Genomic DNA, 20,654 nt, shown 5'->3' on the forward strand with positions numbered 1-20,654 from the left:
GTTTGGGAGCATTCAAAGGCTTTATCTTCAATGTCAGAAATCCTTTCTTCTGCTTGCTCCAATCTGTTGCTGAGGGATTCTACTGTATTTTTCATATCTTTGAGGGCTGCAAATTCTTGCTTCAGTGTGTCTAAGTCTTTGGTGGTTTTGTCTTTAAATTCGTTAAATTCTTGAGACAACTTTTGAATTTCTCCTTGAATTACTAATTCCACTGTGTTAATCTTGTCTCAATCCAAATTCTGAATTCGATTTCTGACATCTAAGCCAGTTGTTTATGAATGGGATCTTTAATTACATATGCCGTATCTTTTTTTTGGGGGGGTTGATATATTGTGGTTATTCATGTTACCAGATTTTTTCTGCTGATTCCGCCCCATGGTTGTTTTACTCCCTTTGATTTTTTTTCCCCTGGGTCTTTGTCGAGTGCCTGTGGCCTGAGAAACTGGGGCCTGTCTGGTGTGGTGGGGCTAAGTGGTTCGGTCTTGTTTTCAGGTTGTTTCTGTTCCACCCTAGTGAAACAGGTACTTTGGATTGAAGTCTCAGCTGTGGAGAAATATCGGCAATTAAGTCACCCCACCCTCCACCGGCAAACAATTGGAAAAGAAAAATCAAACCTTCCTACCACCATGCATCCAGGTCACCACCTGATTTGTCCTCAGGCAATTAGTTCAGTTCAAAAAGTCCAAATCAATTGTCTCAGTCTGCACCTGTCTCGGGTGAGAGAGTTTAAGAGGTCTCTGGGAACTGCATCACAGGGGTCTGGTGACTACTCTGGTGTGGCTTGCTCCAGTGCCGCGTGGAGTCAGGAGGAGCCACCCAGCCAATGATCCATCTGGGAAGGTTGCTGCCTCCTTCCCCACGTTGCACCACTGTCACACCCACTCACTGATAGCCCTGCAGTTGGCTGACCCAGTTGCCTGTAGTGAATCGGTACTCCAGGAGTTTGCACCTGCCTGAATCACAAGGAAGTCTGCCAGGCCAATGTGCTCAGCCTCTCTCTAGCAGGAGGAGGTGAGGCCTGACAACCTCGGGTGCTTGATAAAGTTTGGGGGGGTTTTCACTCAGGTACAGTCTCGCCTCTGATTAATGTTACTGACAGAACAGAACAGAACAACTTTGCGGTTCCCCTGCAGAAGAGAAGCTGAATTGAATTCCAAATCAGCTTGTGTTTACTCTTGTATTGTCTATCGGCTGACGATCCCCTGAGGGCCAGGTGTGTCTTAAGTTCAGTAACGTGGACCTCTGGGTCAGCCCCGCCCTGGGAGTTCCCCCAGTTTGCAAGTTGGAGTTGCCTCAGGCACATCCTATACTCAGAGTCTCTGGTTGCCCAGGGAGACAGGGGGTGTGGCTTCAGAATATTCAGTAGTGAGCCGTATTGCTAGCAAAAGTGGGCTACTGTTTTATGCCTCAGGCAACCGCTGCTCCGGTGTAGCTCCCTTCCGGCCAACCGTCCTCTCTTCGCTCCCCAGAGTCTGCACCAACTGCATGCAGCCCAGCACTGTCTACACCCCTTGAGCAATTGCCCAAGAGTCTGGACCCCTGGGTGAGCGGCCTCCAGACCTTGGAGCGAGAGCAGAGGGGAGCGTGGGGAGTGCTGGGAGCCTGGGATTGTGGGCAGAGAACACACACAGCTTTACACAGTTTTATGCCTGGCCATATTGTCACCAAAAGACGGCTGTCACACTGTGCCTCAGGGAACTGCCACTCCAGTGCGGTCCCCTCTCTGCCGACCAGGACTGGCCTCCAGACCTCAGTGTGTTGAAGGGGAGCACTGGGAGCTCAGAATTCCAGGTAGAGACTATATACAGTTTATACAGTATTATGCCTGTCAGGAGGACACTGTGGCACCCTAGTAGGGAAGGTAGATCCAGTTTTTAGAGGGTTTCTCCCATGGAGTGTAGTGGGAGGACCTTTGAACAGTGCCCGGTTGTTTGTGGGGCACTCTGAGCTGTTCTCATGGGGGAAGGGACTCCCTTCTGCTTGGTGATGGATTTTCTACCTTTTGTTTGTATCCTTGTGGTCACAGCTCACCTCAGCGGGTTTGACGGGCGTTCTTCAACCTTCTCTCTTAGTGCAGCTCAAATCCACCAGGTTACTTGCTGAATTTTTGTCCTTTAACTCTCCTACTGGACGGGAGCCTCTGTGGAAAGCTGGCTTCAGTCAGCCATCTTGTCTCCCTCCTCCCATGACTTCTGTTCTGTTATGAATGCAGGATGCTCTAGCCCTTTAAGAAACCCATCGCACATTTTCACCATGTTGTCTTTGGGATATTTTTCTTTTCTTTTTTTTCTTCTTTTTTCAGATAGAGTCTCACTATGCTGCCCTCTGTAGAGTGCTGTTACCTCACAGCTCACAGCAACCTCAAACTCTTGTATTAAGCATTCCCTTGCCCCAACCTCCCAAGTAGCTGGGACTGTAGGTGCTCACCACAATGTACAGCTTTTTTTTTTTTTGGTTGTAGTTGTCATTGTTGTTTTGCTGGCCTGGGCTGGGTTCGATCCTGCCAGCCCTGGTGTATGGCTGGTGCACTAAGCGCTGAACTACAGGCACCGAGCCAGGGGGCATGTTTTCTGCACTGTTAACAACATCATCTTCATTGTCATTATTAATGCAGTCTCCTGGATTCAGAATCATTTCAGCTATTTCACCATCAGTCAGTGAACAAATGATTAGAGACTAATTATTGATGTTAAGAATTTCTTTGATATCCACTTTTTCCAACTTACAGACAGATTCTGATGGTGTGTATTTTGAATGTAAGGAGATATGAAATCATTTTTGTTCTCAATTCATATATGGAATCTCTCAAAGTCATCACCCTATTTATCACCCACACTGAGTGTAGTTGGAAGCCAGAGTTTGGGTAGGACATGACCCACTGTGTCTGTAGTCACTGTGTTCAAAGTTCTGGCAATAGCATATACAGCGTCCTTCACGCAAAACTCCATCTGAAAGCCGTAGACATCCACACCTCTATTCAAAGATGCTAGAATGCTGTCCAAGAAAGTGTTTTTACATTTACTCCTCATTGAGCTAAGGGTCTGATGGTCAGATAGATGAACTAATGAAATCACATCTGGAAGAAAGTACAAGAAAAAAACATTATTTCTAATGAGCATTTCAGCTGCAGGATGAGCAGAACGGTTGTCAAGCTATAGCAATCTTCCAGTTGTCATCTATTTCAGCTTCCTTAAAGTAAACACAAGTTGCTGGTACAAAATCTTTGTGAAACCAATCAGAAAAGATGTCCCTGATGATCTCTGTCTTTTGGTTAGCATAATAATTGACTGGTAAGAAACTCCATCCTGAAAATAATGAGGACACAAGCTTTTACATATCACAGCAAGTTTACACGGTTGCATTCAGACATCCCAGCATGGTTATTCCATCTTTGGCATCCTTGAGTCCTGTGGAACTGTCTCATCACCTGTGCTGTCTTTCTGGAGCAGCTATATCAAAATAGTGATGTGTTATCAGCATTATATAATTGTTCTGGGGTCAAATTTTCATTAGTAATGACCTTGGCAAACTCTTCAGTGAATTTTTCTGCTGCTTCAGGATCCGCAGATGTTTTGTTGCCACGGATCTTTAACAATTTAAGACCATGTCTTTTCTGCAACTAGGCTGTTGGACAGTCATAGTTACTTTCAATTTTCAATTTGTTGCGATAGATCTTGTCTTATCAGCATGCCACTCAGTGGCATGTGTTCACTGCAATGCTGACAGCGTCACGATCAGTGTCTTTATTTTTTAGCCTCTTGTAGTGTTTTTCTATTCTCATTAATGTTTGGTTATCACTTTCAGCATAAGTATCAGCAGCTTTTACTTCCAGTCATTGTGACACCATCTTCTTCTGTAAGGTGTTTCACACTTACACTGGTCTCAAGTTTCTCCAGCAGCACTTTCTGTGCTCTGGATAAACATAAATGCTTCCCCTTTTAATTACCACTGTTACTCGGTAGTATCTAAGGGCTTTTTGACATTTTCAATGATATCTTTTCATCACAGAGCAGGGACTATGCAAAAACCACACAATGAATAAAGCATGTAGGTCTTGGCCCCACATGGGGCATGGTGGGGAAGTTGCTCTCGGCACATCTGGTTTACACACGTGTTGTTACTTTTTTATTATGCTTTGTGAGTGTGTTTGTGGGGGGTGGGGGTAAGCTGGACATGTATGAAAAAGATCATAACCCAACTATAGCATAAGACTATGGGGAAAGGGCCAAGGAAGGGGAAGGGAGGGGGGAGGTTTTGGTGGAGGGAGGGTAATAGGTGGGGCCACATCTATGGTGCATCTTAGAATGGGTACAGGTGATTGCACTAATGTACACAGCTATGATTTAACAATAAAAAAAGCAAAATAAATAAATAAATAAATAATACCTAATATAAAAAAAAAAAGAAAAAGATCTACTGAAACTGAGGGGGCCTGGAATTACCTTTTACCCTTTGGAAATGTGGATTGTGCTGCCGTATTTTAGCTGTAAACTGTCACAAGGACAAGTGTGGAATTTTCCACTTTCAGTGTCAAGTTAGCACTGAAGAACTTTTGGATTCTGGAGCTTTTCAGATTTTGAATTTTTAGAATTGGGATACTCAACCTGTATTATATTTTGTCTGTCCCTTTATCTGTTGATAGACACTAAGGTTGCTTCCACCTTTTGGCTGTTGTGAATAAAGCTACTATGAATATGGGAATACAAATATCTCTTTGAGGCCTGCTTTCAATTCTTTTGGGTAGATGCCCAGAATGGGAATTGCTAGACCATACAGTAAATAGAATTCTATGTTTAATTTTTTGAGGAATCACCATACTGTTTCTCGTATCATTGTGTGTTCCAGGTTACCATATTTTCCATAGTGGTCACAACTTTTACATTGGGGGAGCACAATTTTTGATAGTTAAAATACCTCTGCAACACCATTCTTTGCTATTTGTTCACTCTGTGGCCTTGTGACACTTAATTAACTTCCGTGGTCTCATTTTCCTCAGAAAATACAGCTAATACCCACTTCACAGGGTTATCATGGGGCTCAGATAAAACAATATGTGTGAAGCCTGTCACATGGTGACTGACATATAATGTGTAATTAATGTGTTCATTTTTTTCCTTTCTCCTCATGTTGTTACATCAGCATCATCATGACTTTCTTTGTTTGCATTCAGTTTTATCAGAGATTTTGTTGGTAAAAATTAGGTACTCGTGTATTAATGGATTATCCATTTTATGCATAGCGTATTTGGGACATACTTCTTTCAGGAGAGGAATATGAGTGCTCAGACGATGAGTTTCCAGAGCTGGCACATGAGGAGGAGATTCTTGAACAGGAAAGCCTTCTCCCCTTAGTTTGTACCATGGAATAAATTCTCTATTTAGGTCAATGACTCAATGACAAATTCATTCTTCATAAGTGTCCCTACATTAGGGCATCAATTGGTATTACTTCTACTTGGATAGTTTTCAGATTTACATCTCATTTTTTTTTTTTTAATTTCAGACTGGCTATGCTGACATAAACAATGGAGACTATCATTTGATACCTGTCCAAAATGCTGACTCACTAGTCCACAAGAATGTTGATGTTCAAGCAAATGGTAATGCCTTCAGAGAAAATTGACCTGCATTCCCCTTTCACCTGCCCTGTCCCTCACCTCTACACTGGCCTATGGGGGAGTTCAAAGCTCTTTTGTCCACTTGAGCAGCCAAAGGCAAGGCTACTCTGGTTTTCCAGTGATTAACTAAAGTCAGAATTGAGATTCTGGTCTTGATGCCACTCCCTTTGCTCCAAATCAGGAGGGGACCAGGGAAACTCACTTCTCTGCATGTTGGCTTTGTTCATTTGTAAGTTGAAAGAGGTAAATTAGATTGGGAATTGAATTAGATTATCTTGCAAGCTTCTTAGAGCTCCAAGTAATCTATGAGCCTCGGCTTTCCTCAGCAATTTGAGGTGCCATGTGATCTCTTCCACACCTTTAATCAAAGCTAAGGAGGCATTTATCAGCAGGAAGACATTTTCCCCACAGACAGATCTACTTGTGATCAAAATGTTTTAGGATTATTGTGTTCTTACATGGCAATACACAATCAAACACCAGATGCTCCACATGCAAACAAAAAAAGCAGATGAACGATTTGATCTCTTGTATCTAATAAACTCTGATAATAGAGAGACTGACATGGATACCTTGATGATGGCTCAGCCTGGGCTCCCCTCAGACTGCCTTGGAATCACTCATGGAGCCATCTCTGACATTGGCAGCAACAGGGGTGGCATTTGAAGTGGGGAAGTGTGGGTGATGGGGACTGGAGTGATTAGAGCTTTACTTAGCAACAAGACTGAATGAAAAAGCCCTAATGACAAAGCCCACAGAACAAGAAAAATGAAAATGGATGATTCCAGAAAGGCCCATGAGGCACTGTCAGATATTTTCTCCAAAGCTCTCATTATACAAATGAGATTGGAATTGTTTTACAGAAGGAAAAAAGAGAGAAAGAGAGGGAGAATTTTGCAGCAACTCCACTGTGGGTTTATAAAACAAAGGAATGTCATGAAGTCACCTTCATCTATATGAAATAAAATAAATATTTCTTTTGTTATAGAACACCATGGAAAAGAGAATTTGTTTTATTGTTGTAATAGATTGTAAACACTACTGTATTTTTTGACTTTTTTTTTTTGCAAATTACTATCTTGTTATTTGTACATGAGTCCCTGTGCTATTTATTGTTAACCTTATCTTTTGCACTCTGTCAATGAGCTCTGACTTCACACTGTTTATGTGAACTGTCAACCCACTTCTGTTCTTTTCTATTTCACTTCCTTCAGGTTGTCTAATCTCTAGGGTGCCAAGCACTCCATGAGCTCTCCATAAACAAAACCAATGTCCTACTTTGATTCACACTGCAATTTTACCTGCATCCTGCTTTCCACCTCCAGGAGCATTTGCATTTGAAAGAGAGTGTTTGTGTGGACAATACCTACCTAAACTATGGGAATGGGTCTTGAACCATGGAATTTCAGGTACAATAACCATGCCTTGTCTAGAGAAATACTTCAGAGCAGAAGTCTTTGGTTACATCAGTTGGGTGACTACTCATTCTGCTTATAATTCAGGTTTCTTTGGTTATATACCTAATATTTTGTCTATTAACTTTATTATTCTTATGGGCTGGGTTGGGAGCTAAATTAGGCTGATGTCATAAATCTCAGCTAGTGGTTGACCATAAAGCACTCTTCATAGATTCACCCCCTAATGAATGAAATCTGGTATGATTTGTCTGTAAATGTGACTTTGTGACCTTCCTCCGTCAGCTTCCATTTTCCTGCTCATCAGCTTCTGCAGATGGGTTTGCAGTCTGTTTTAATCATGTTAGGTAAGCGCTGAGCACTGAGCAATGCATTGCTATCAAAGCCTCAGCATAATAGCTACAGGATTCTGTGGCCCACAGAGAGATGAGTGAAGGAAGTCTGACTCAATTTATTGAAAAATAACTTTTCTGAAAAAAAAAGAAAAATAACTTTTCTGATATATGAAATTGCTGCAATTCTACTCACACTGGGAACCAGTGGCAACATTAATGACAAATTACCTATCAGCTTTTTTTTTTCCATTTGTGTGTGCTTGAACATTCAGAGACACATAGCAATTGCTTTGAGCTGAAGACAGCAGAGGGAACATGACGATATCCTGTACTTTTCAAAGAGATAAGAAACATGGATTGGAATGGGGAGGTCATAGGACTGTGTCTCATTCCACTTCTGGGAGTGGGCTGGGCAAGATGGATAAGGGAGAGCTGGAATTGCTTTCAGGGGATAAGATTTCCCCCTGAGATGGTCTCCTCAACTATGTGAAGCAAAATCAGATTCCTAGTCATTTTGTGCCTCAGTTTCTTTATCCTAAAAGAGGATTTTCTCTTATGATTAATAAAGTTGAAAGAGAAGCACTGCGCGAGCATGAAGGGTCAGCACACAGGATGCCAGAGCCAAGAAGATGGCTGCCATCTTCGTTACCTTCTCTAGTTTCTGTCCTTCTTATTAAATTTAGATCAGGGGTGGTCTCTAAAATAACATTGACATAACTCAGTGTTTTTTGAAAATCTCACAAAGCAGTAGATATTCTCAAATGTCTCTTGATGTTTAATAGATGTCAAATAATGGTAATATGCCATTATGAAAAAAACATGTTAGGTTCCAGAAGTGACACAGCATTGGTTTGTTTCCATTTCTGCACAGGGACATCTATTTGGATATAATAGAGCCCCAGAAAAGTGTGGAGTGACAAATCAATTAATAATTGTACAGAAAGCATTTTTCTCTGTAACATAGCACATAGAAATGGATTAACCTCTTGTTCAAAATAAACTTTACCTTATAGTCAGATTTTCCCATTTTTTTCTTGTACTTTCATGGGTCAGAAATAGAAGTAAAATGTTCAACGTGTAAAAACTAGAGTTTTATTCAGAAGAGTCCAAATTAATTACAATATGTGGCCAGTTTATAGAACAAAAGTTGAAGGCTGTACTTAGAATTGATGAGCTCTGGATTTTACTCACAGTTATTGTAAGATGTGGTCCTGTCATTATCAAATGTTGACCCTAGAGTGATGTCTGGCAAAAATTGCTGTAACTGGTTATCTGAACCAATTGGAGTTACATTTATAAGGAGAGGTATTTTAGGTTAAACCTGATGAATACAATATGGCTTTATAACCATTATGATATATAATTCTGCATTTAGAGTATATATGCTGGTTAATCTGAAAGACTGTAAGATTTTGTTTTCGTGCTCTCTCTAAAAGCAATCTGGAGTACTACAAAAGCTTAGAATTTCTTTCAGTGGATCTGGTTTTGAATCTTGGCACTAGGATTTACTTACTGTATGAAATAGAACAGAATAGGATCCGTCATCTGTAACTTGAGATAAAATGAGCTATTCTATTCTTCTCTTTTAGAGTTATTGTAATGTTCAAAAAAGATAACATGAGATATTTAATGTAAATTGCAAAAGACTTTGTGAATGGCAAATTCTCTGCATTGATACATGTACAGATACATTTTGGAATCGGGAAGACCTGTGTCCTAGCCACATGCGCAAAGGTTATAACTTGGCAATTTACTATCAATGAATGATGTCTCAATGGCATAAGCATAAGGAAAAAGTAGGTTCATGGTGAAAATGAAAACATAAGTAAGTTGGAAAAATGAAGTGTATTTTGAGTGACCACCATGTAACAGTCATTCCAGAATTTTTTTGGCACATTTGATTCTCCCAACAATGTGAATGAAATGATACACAATTCCTCAGTTTACAAACAGGAAAACCAAAAGTCAGAGAGTTTAGGTAACTTGTTTACAATTACCTGGCACTAGATTAACATTTCTTTTCATGATATCATCTGTCTTTCCAGACAGAACTATTATCCTCTTTCAAGCACAGCTCCACAATGGAAAGGATGATATGCACATTTATTTACTTATTTGTTTATTGAGTAAACATTTACCCCCTCTACACTGTCATTGTTCTTGCTTCTGTTGAGGAAACAGAAATAAATAAAACACAATCCCTGTGCTTATAAAGTTACCAGCCAGTGTCCACAGTTAATTCTTGGTTGTACTTGCTGATGGCAGGGGAAAGTATAACTAAAAACTCCAGGAAATAGACTCTGTGTAAGTGAGTTCTCAGACCTAAGACATTCTCTAATTTATTTCAGTGTCTACTTAGGAGCGAAGGAGGAACGTTTGTTGTTTGTGGTTAAAAATAATAAAAAAATGAATCACTGTATGCTCCTTTCTTGGAAACTGGAGTATTAAGAATATATGCAGAGTTGTTAAGAGTACTGGATTTGGAATCAGAAAGATTTATGTTCAAGTTCTGGCTATACTTAGCAATTGTATAAGCTTGGAAAGTTACTTCTCCAGACTTAACTTCTTTGTCTATAAAACATACTTCTAACTGCAAAATGGGAATAAAAATACACCCCCTTCCAGTTGTTCAGAGGATTGTTTAAATAAATGAGCATGCGTGTTTGTGTATATGCCTGTGTACATGGTATATAATGTATGCTAAGTAGATAAAACCTGTTGTTTGGCAAGAAGTCCTCGAATGGTAGTAATTATTATGATTATTTTGTCTTTGAGGGCTTGAGATTTCAGGAGACAAAAATCATTATTCTGAATGTCAATTTCGAGTGTAAAGGGCGGCAGATACAGACGGCCTTGCTTAGTTGGTTGGGCTGATTTGAGAAGCATCTTAGGTACCTATGCATTAGATTGTTTGCATTATTACTTTTAAGCTAAATTCCTGGTGACTGAGTTTCTTTGTGGAGAAGGTATGGCAGAAAGAAAATTCTAGCTAATTAAGGTTTGAATTATAATATTTCTGGAAAATTAAATTTTACCACCTTTGCCCTTGAAACACTCCCATTTTTTTTTCTGGTAACTTCACATTAATTGTAGTTGCTTACATTCTTTAAATGCTTACTTGTGTTAGACACTGTTCTAAGTGATTTTTATGAATTAATCTATTCCTCCAAAACCCCATATGTGGATCTAACTATTGTCATATATCTATTTGGTATGTGTTTGTCAACACCCAGATTAACATAAACCACAAAGAATAACCAAGCTAAGGAGGCCCTTGCTTTAGAAGGCCTGCAGGAGGACCCATTTCACAGATGAGGATGGTGAGGTACACAGATGTTAACCCTTGAAGCCTGTGTTCCTGATGCTTATAAGACATGCCTCCTGCTAATTCCATATTTCTTATGGACAGTATTAAAATCAGGTCTTGTCCCAGTGAGAAAATAACCCAAGTGCAATGACTGGTGAGCTCCCTGGGCCTGTGACAAATCAAACCTTATCCTCAGTGCATCATGAAGCCAAGAAGGTAACTAGACTAGGAGTTAGGCTAGACTAGGAAGAATCTCTGATTTGGGGCCTGATACCAGTTTGCTGTGTGACTTCAAAAAGTGTCTTTCTCAGATTCAGTTTCCTCATCTGTAGTGGTTTTTAAATCTGGCATATGTAATGATTTCCCTTTATTAGAACTTTGGCTAAGGTGATTATTTATTATATATGGTCACTGATCTCTTCCAAAAAGACAGACCATGGGTGACTATTTTCCTTGTTGTTTGTTTGTTTTCCTCTTAACAGCCCAGAACAGATCAATCCCCTGGATTAGTTGGCTATTTCCTTATAAAGCAAAGAGCTGTGTCCTGAAGGAATATGACACAGTGGACACAGTGCAGGCAGGTTTTGATGGTGTTGGAGTGAGGGTGAGGAACACACACAAGTGTGACTGCTCAGCTTGTGCCTGGCTGGGCTGCAGGGGGCAACAACTGGCTGCATGTGAGGATTAAATGCCCAGGGGGTGATGAGGAGAAATGCTGTTGTGTGTGAAATTCTATTTCTCACCTCTTCTGGGAAGAACAATCCCTTTCTGTGGTGCGTTTCCTTGTTCAACAACTAATTGTCTAACATGTCACTCAAGTTGGCCAGTCAGAATTCTTCCCTGAGATTTATTGTAACTAATGGATGAGGGGCAACCCTCTCTGGCAGTGAGATGGGAAGAAGAGGAATTGTCAGCAAACTGACAACTCTCTAAGTTGCAGAGGAAGCTAGTTTGAGCAGCAGAAAGAAGCCCAGCCTCTATAAATATTGGAGTTTCTAGTTCTATTTGTTTAAGAGACCAAACTCACACATCTATTATTTTTTGTTATTATTTCCAAATGCTTTCCCTGGACTCTGTATACTACAAAAGAAAACAAAAAAAAAAAAAAAAACAAAAACCCAAATAAACTCCTTTTGTATAAGTTAGCCTGAGTTGGAGTTCTATAACCTGAAAAAACTGATTAATAGAAATAACAAGAAACATTCAATTCACTAACAATTGAATTCCTATCACTTAGACTCTGAACCCAGAATCTATGAACGCCTACAGAAAGAGGTAAACTTTTATTGGTTGTTGCATTTTTTCTGTTGTAAAGATGCATGACTTTCATCAGATTCTCAAAGGGGGGTGTGAACCAAAGAAAAATAAGAACAGTTAGACCAGGGAGCTTGCAGGCAGGGGTGAGACATTTCTGTAGGAGTTCAATCAACAGTCATTGAATGAATCCAGCACACATCAAGGAAGCTCCTGCTGAGCTTCAGCTATGGCACTAGGTTCAGGAAGGACACAAAGATGAATGGCATGGCCTCAAGCAGAGTGCATCTCGTGGGCGAGAGACACAGCTCAAATGAAACAGAGTGGAGCAATTTTTGCAACAGAGGTACACCATGTGAGGCCCTGCAGGAAGCAATGGCTGATGGCTGATTTTTGCTAGAGGATGCGGAAGGCTGAGCAGAGTGGTTTGCACATGCAGTGCATGAGACTTCAAAGGCTGTGCATGGTACCGCCCATCTGTATCTCAAACACTGGCTTTAGTCAATTGGGTTCAATTGACTGAGGAGGCTCAGTCCACTTACTAGCTGTGAAACCTTGGGCCTGGAATTGCTAAGCCTCAAAGACTTTCCCATTTGTAAAATGGAAATAATAATAGTAGAAGTCTGGTCACAGAGTTGGCAGAGTTAAAGGCTCAGTCAGTGGCGGCCATTGTTGTTGTAGCCTTTGATGCTGGTGGTGGTTGTGCAATAGTGAGGCTGATGCAGTAGAGGTTCCAGGCCTAAAGGACAGTGAGAACAAAGGCAGAGGCTGGGTGAACATGGTAGGAGCGCAGGTGTCCATTAAGGTGACTTTGGATTGCCTTGAAGGCCAAGCTCAGGTGCTTGGTAGGCATTGGGTGGCCATCAAAATATCATATGTAGAGGAATGACATTATTGCATCTGGGTTTTAGGCAGAAAACAGGCTGCAGTATTGAGGACAGCCAAGGGCAGCCTAGGGAGAGTAGGGACAGGCTTGTTCAGTGGTTAAGAGCTGAGGCTTTGGAATCAGAGAGATCTGGTTTCAATTCTTGGCTCTGGTTCTTATTATTCGTATTATTTTAGAGAAATTACTTAAATCCTCCAAGACTTATTCTTTAAAATGGTTATGGTAAAAATAGTTATCTCTCATGGGACTGTTGTGAGGAATGAATATTATAATGGATGTTAAGAAGTGTGGTTTTTTTAACTGGCACATAGCAAAACACTCAATTTTTAGCTATTCTTATTATAGTCTTGGAGAACAATGAGGAGGTCATTTCTACCAAGGAATCCAGAACTTCCCTAGACTCCAGGCCACCTTTATCTCAGATATGCTAGGTAAAGCTTGCCCAGTAAAAAGCTTTTACTTGGCAAAGTCATCTGGAACTTGTAACATGTAGAAATGAGACCCAAGCTGCTCACCTCAGTTCCTGCCAGCATCTCTCCTCTTGTAGGTCTTTCAAAGCTGTACCCCACCTTTAGCATTTGTTGTTTTTGCGGTTTATGTTATGCTGGGTGTTGGCAGGCTCATAACAGATAGATGCCCAAGGTTGGCTATAAATATGGCTCAGAAGTGGCCGTCTGATGATGACTATTTCCTGGTTAGCGTGTGGTGTGAGTAAAAATCAATTCTCTACCTGAACAAAGGCTAAATATTGGGGCCTATTTGTTTAAAATGAGCAATATCTCTGTGATATTTGTAATGGACTTTGAAAGCAGAAGAAAAAAGTATTTAGAATGGAAACTAAATTATAAACTAAATAATGAGAACTCATTTTTTCCTTTTTGAAATTAGGGCTCCTAATAGTTGATTTTCATTTGAAAATACTAAAGAAGAATCTAGAAGTAAAAAGAAAAAAATCTTTTCTATAAGGCATTTATTCCAGAGCATGGGACAGATATATAGGGCCAGAGCATCGGTTTGTCAACCTTTTAATATTGATCATGGAAGTGCTTTCTTGAAATTTTATGCTTCATTCCATGTCATTTGTGAAATTAAAAAAAAAAAGATCCCCTCCCCCACACAATCTGCTCCCTTCAAATCCTTTGAATGTTAACAAAATACAAGATAACATCCCCAAAAGAAATGGCGCATATGACAATTAGCTCTGATTACTATTTCCTTTGCAATTCACGTTGATGACGATGTTCCTGATAAACATTTATGTGATATTATATTCCAGGTACCATTCTAAGTCTATTAACTCATTTTATCATAACAATTTTATGGTTTAGATAATATTATTACTCCATTTTACAGATGAAGAAAGTGAAGCAAAAGGCTGTTGAACAAATTCAGTCAAGATCATGCAGCTGGCAAAATTTGAAATTGGGATTCAAAGCCAGGCAATATGGCAAGTGTGTATCTTTAATAACCGTGCTATGACAAAAATATCCTTTGTATTCTTGTGGTTTTATGTTGCTACCATGTTAGCTTGTCACCTAGGTTAAGATTCATAATCAATTTTGTAATATTTTCATTAAAATTTCCAATATATGAAGAGAAATAGGCTTGCCATAAAAGCACTAGGGACTATTTCCAGTCTCTGAAAGCCCTTTATTATAATGATGCATGCCACCTCACTGTTCCTGGGCCTTTAACTTTCTTTTTCTTCTAGGTCTTTTTCTTTCTTCATGGTTCCTTATTTCTTCTTTTCCTTCTTTATATTTTCTCAGCTTTCTTTCTTTGTTCCCCCAGTGAACTTGTTTTCTTATTACTTTACAGACAAATTAACTTTCTTCCCAGAAAAGGAGTAAGACATTTGCCTCTTTCTTTAGGAATCATTCTTCTGTATGTGTGTGGGGGGTGTGTGTGTCAAATGTATTGTCAATATTTAAACCAAGTCTGTTATTTCTTACCATAGTGTACATATACAAGTTAGGGAACCTATTAGTGCAAATTGTCTTAAATTGAAGAAAAGGGGTTAGTTTTTGTATTGCTTTTAAACCATGGTCTCTTAATATTTTTTTCCCATTGAAAAGGAGTAGCCACATGTATTGCATAACAAAGTACTACAAAATGGATGACTTAGGCAACATAAATTAATTTTCTCATAGTTCTGGAGGCTACAAGTCCAAGCTCAAGCTCCCATTAGCTTTGGTTCCTCTGAAGGCTGTGCAGAAATCTGCTCCAAGCCTCTCCCCTTGGCTTGTAGATGGCTGTCTTCATGCTGTTGTCTTCACTTTGTCTTCCCTCTATGTGTGTGTGTGTTCCAATTTCCTCTTATTCTAGGACACTGGTCATAGTAGAGTAGTGCCCACATACCTTCATGACCTCACTTTAACTGAATCACATCTGTGGATTCTATCTCCACATATAGCCACATTCTGAAGTCCTGGGGTTGGGATTTGAACACATGAGTCTTTTTAGAGGACATAATTCAGCTTCAAACAGCATATAAAATAAAAATTATCCATCAGTTGTTTTACTTCCATCCTAAAAAAAAATGAAATTATTCTGGGGAATTTTTCTCTCATTGGCATTGTCAAAGCGTGCTGAATAAATGATTGCATGTACAGTTCGTGCTGTGTTCCTTGAAGCCATAATGTCACCAGAGCACCTTAAGTGAGCTCTCCTTCCTCCTTCCCCAGCAAAGACCACTAAAACTGGGGATGGTGCTTCTGACAATTTTCAGTACTGACATTTTTTCCATTTTCTCCATTGGTATAAGGTCCCGTTGGATTTGACCTTTTTTATGTCTTCTCTTAATTTTCAACCTCTTTTATTTTTAATTTCAAAATATTAAGGGGGTAAAAATGTTTTTGTTACATGGATACACTGTATAATGCTGAAATCATAGCTTTCAATGTGCCTGCTACCAGTGTGCCTGCCACAATTTGCATAGTATCTGATAGGTAAATTTTATTCCGCTCCTCCTCCCTACCCCACAGAATGGGAGAAAATATTTGCAAATTATGCATCTGACAAAAGACTAATACCTGGAATCTACAAAGACTCAAATAAAACAACAAGAAAAAAATCCCAAACAACTCCATCAAAAACTGGGCAAGACATGAATAGGTTTTTTTTTTTTTTAAGACAATAAACAAAGGCTAACAAACTCATGAAAAAATGTTCATTGATAATTAGGGAAATGCAAGTTAAAACCACAGTGAGATACCACATTGTCAAAATAGCCATTGTTAAGAAGCCAACCTCAAAGAAAGATAAAAAAAAAAAAAAAAAGAAAAGAAGCCAACCTCTTCTTTTCTGATATTTTAGATCACAGCAATATTAGGGTCTTTATTCCAAATGTCTCTTCCCTCATTTGCAAAATAGTGATATAATGCTCTTCTCTAAGGGCCGTGGAAGTGTTAGAAGATGTCAACTTTGGGAAAGGTTTTTTGTTAATTGTGTATAGATTTTTCTCCCTGCTTAAGTGTTAACTCCTAAGAGACAGGGTATACATTCAATTCCCAGTAGTTTAAAATAAGCATTTTTAGAAAAAATAATTCTAATAATTCTATGAAAAAATGTGTTATACCTTATTGTACATTGCAAAACAATCTAGTTTAAACAAGATGTAAGAGCCAAGAAGGGATATAAATCTGGGGACAAGCTGAAAGTATAGCTTCAGAGGTGGATGGTGGTAACGACAGGATTATAAGACACAGAGCTGGGTCATTCAGGAAAACGGGTTCCCAGCAGAGCTAGGAAAGAGTCGGTATTCTGGGTTGAATTTTGTCTCTCCCAAAATTTATGTGTTGAAGTCTTAATCCCCCAGTATCTCAGAATGTCACTTATCTGAAAATAGGATCTTTGCAGATATAATTAGTTAAGATGAAGTCATATGGGAGTAGGATGGGCTCCCAATTCAGCACAACCGGTATCCTCATGGAAAGAAGAAATCTGGTCGCAGAGGTGAACACACACAGAATACCACGTTAACATGAAGGCAGAGACTGGAGTGATGTGTCTATAAGCCAGGGAGCTCCAAAGATTTCCCACACAACAGCAAACGCTAGGAGAGAGGCCTGGGACAGAGTCTTTCTCAGTCTCTATCAGGAACCAACCCTGCCACAACTTGATCTTGGACTTGCAGTTTTCATAATTGTAAGACAAGAAATTCCTGTCCTTGGAGCCACTCGATTTGTGGGGTTTCTTGACGCAGCTCTAGGAAACTGATACAGTAGAGCTGGCAGTAATGATGACAAAGCAGAGCGGGTGCAAGTCGAGGTTCTCTCATCCTAAGAATTGGTGTCCTGGGGGAAGGGTGGGAGGCCACAGTGTTTGAAAAGAAGATGAGGGTGGAAGCCTAGCGGACTGAAGTATCTGAGGCCTCTCATACGGACTTCAGCTCTTAAGACAAAGGAGTCCAAACTATTTATCAGGGATAAAAAAACACCTATTGCTTAATATTTTTGGCAAAGTCCTATCGGGTTTTAAAGGGTTGGACTGAGAGTGAATAAGAGGCCTGACTTCAGATGTTTTTTTGGCTATTATGAATAGTCAATATTGGGATGGGGACTGAAGGAATGTGTCAATGAGGATAAGTTAAATTATGTATTATATTGTGGCAACTGACAGCATGCTAAGTTTTTAGTGGGTTATAAAAACGTAGGTTTATTTTGTGCTCAGACCATTTGGGGTACTCAGTCCCCAGTGTGGCTTGCTAAGGGCATCAGGAGGATGGGTTCTCCATTTCAAAAGATGTTTCTGTGACCAAAACATGGTAGGGGCTATGACACATAGCAAATAACACACACCTTAAGGTGTCTGCCTAGAGGTGGCATGTGTCACTCACACTTACATTTCATTGACCAATGGAAGACTTCAAGGGGGTGCGAGCAATCCCTACAGATCTCCAGGAGCAAAAGGCAAGACCATTTGGTGACTAGTTCTAACAGCTGCACACAATCTTAAGGACCACATGGTCCAGGCGTTTGTTTTATGCTTCAGGAAACTAGAATCCAGAGATGTGAATTTTCCCAGCTGAGCCACAGCTATTAAGTGGCAGATCCAGAAACCCCAGTGATCTTTCTGCTGTATCCTGCTGTCTCCTTCACAAGAGTTCCAGCAAATCAAACATAATGGTATGGAACACATTGCTTACACAACGTGCCTCACTGTGCTCAAAAGGGTACACGAAACACATAAAATCATTCTTGGTTGTAAAAGAGTGAGATTTATATATAATAAATGTGTCAGTGTGTTCTATAATTTTACAGCTGTCTAATAATACTTCTCTAGTGCCTCCTACTCCCTCCTTAAAAAGAACTATTTAGCGATATTTTAAAAGTTCTAGATCTACTACATTTTTATTTACTTGGTATCCATAGCTTCTAGAACTGTTGTAGGCCCACTGCATTTTCAAAGTAATGAAGATAATTAGCATAAAGCTAAGTAAAGGAGTTGGAACTAATATTTTTAAAAAATGCTCAGTAAGTTCCTATGCAGTAAAGATTTACCTCAGCAGGCTTGGGGTACTCAATCCCTACACAATGCAAAGAACGGACTGGCTCCATTCTATTTGGGGGATGGGCACACTTAGAACCCCAACTAAAACATAATAGCAACCCATGTAACCAAAAGCATTTGTATCCCTGTAATATTTTGAAATAATAATTTTAAAAATGCTATTCATGATAAATGCATGCTTATGTGTGGTTGGGTTCCCGAATAGTGCTGTATCAGTCTGACCTCTGAGGGTGCTGAAGACTGAGTTGTTAAGGTCAAGGAGGTGGGAACTGTAAGCCTGTGTGACTGACTCTAAGTACAAACCCTGAGCACCATGGCTTAGGAGAGGTTCCCTGGCTGGCAGTATTTCACATATTTTGTCACACATTATTTTGGGAACACTTACGTGCTGTTTGATGAATGCACTGGGAGAAGGCGTGCCTGCATTCTGGAATCAGCCTTACATTTCCTCTGCCTTCCCTGGATTTAATCTGTATCCTTCCACCATCATAAACCATAATCATGAACATAACAGTTTTTCTGAGCTGTATGAATCTTTCTAACAAATCATTGAACCTGAAGGTGATCTTGGAACCCCAAAGCATCCAAGCAGTAAGAAGAGGCAAATTTGCCATCAGGAAAACAAAAAAGGTGCTGGGAAGATGCCGGGAGTGAGGATGGCTGAGTGAGTATCAGCCTGGTACGACTTGTAGAAGCCAGAACATTCTTGGTCTGAGATGTGACAGAGGATGTTAGATGAACAATATATATAGATAAATACATAGACACAGCATACAGAGTTTACTAATAATGTAGCTGAAGGTCATTGGCAATTTATATCTATAGGAAAGAATAACAACATATCTTCAAAATATGGCCCTAAGGTAGAACTTTTATTTTATTTTTTTTCTTTGAGACAGAGTCTCACTCTTTCGTTCTGGGTAGAGTGCTGTAATGTCATAGCTCACAACAACTTCGAACTCTTGGGCTCAAGTGATTATCTTATCTCAGCCTCCTGAGTAGCTGGGAGGCACGTGCCACAATGCCCAACTACCTTTTTCTATTTTTAGTAGAGACGGGGTCTCTCTCTTACTTAGGCTGGTCTTGAACTCCTGAACTCAGGTGATCCACCTGCCTTGGCCCCCCAGACTGATAAAGGATTTATTTCAATTTATTTCATAAAGATAAATAAAATACATTTATTTTATCTAAATAAATACAATTTATTTAAATGCATTTTATTGTTGGCTCAAGCATATCCCTCTTTGATGGGAGAATGCCTCAGTCTCAGTTTGTATATCAAGTGACTCTATTACAGAGAGTAATTTTGTTATTTGAACCTTGAATTGTTCATATTAAATAAGGTAATATGTCAAATTGCTTTGCTATCTGTAAAGTATTATATACAGGCAAGCAGCATTAATTGTTCTCACAGAAAGTGGAGCATGTCATATAGCTTCTTATGCATCAAGATTTTTCCATTCCAAGCATATCTTTTTGGTAATGTAGGTGCCATACTCTGAGCTTTGACTGGATGTGGTCTTGTTGACTAGAGCAGGTTGGAGCAGAGAGGAAGAGCAGAGGCAGGAAAAAGACGTGCACAAAAGGGTGGGGAAGCCACAGAAACGAGGGGAGTAACAGGAAAATATTTTGGCAGATCAAACTCAATATGCTTGAGCCAACAATAAAATGAATTTAAATAAACCTACTTTATTTATTTAGATAAAATAAATTTAATTTATTTTGGGAATAGCAACTATGTAAGGAGTATCTGGAAATAGGTAGACTATGGGAACAGGCCACATAGGAATATACAGCACTGTTGAAGAGGTTATGAACATGGCTGGTTCATGAAGAAATGCATTTGAATTCCAATTTTACAAATTAAGGGTGTTTGGTTTTGCTAAATAAGAGCCTCTGTCTAAACCTCAGTTTTCACAAATCCCAAATGGGATAATAGAAACTATTGAAGGAATGATTGCTAAGAGAAACTTCAATAATATATGCAAGGCATTAACACAGGGCTTGATGAACAGGAAGTGCTTATAGACTGTTATCTCAGACATACTTTGGGCTGCTGGGAGTTATTTTCCAATCAGAATAAATTGGTTTTAACTGTGTAAAGAGGGCCATGTCCACATGTTAAGTAAGACCCAAGCAGATCCATAAGGGAGAAGGAGGATGAGTGCTCAGCCACACCTGGTCCCACCTGCTTCCATGGGAAGACTGACTCTTTCTGGCCGAGTGGAGCAGACAAATCTACTTTCTGTGTTGCTGCTATGGGAGGTGAGTTGTCTCTCAACAGCTGCCAGCCTGTCCCTATGGCCCCCTGGATGAGTTGGCAGAAGGT

This window comes from Nycticebus coucang, chromosome 6, assembly GCF_027406575.1.
Source record: "Nycticebus coucang isolate mNycCou1 chromosome 6, mNycCou1.pri, whole genome shotgun sequence".
NCBI classification, from domain to species: domain Eukaryota; kingdom Metazoa; phylum Chordata; class Mammalia; order Primates; family Lorisidae; genus Nycticebus; species Nycticebus coucang.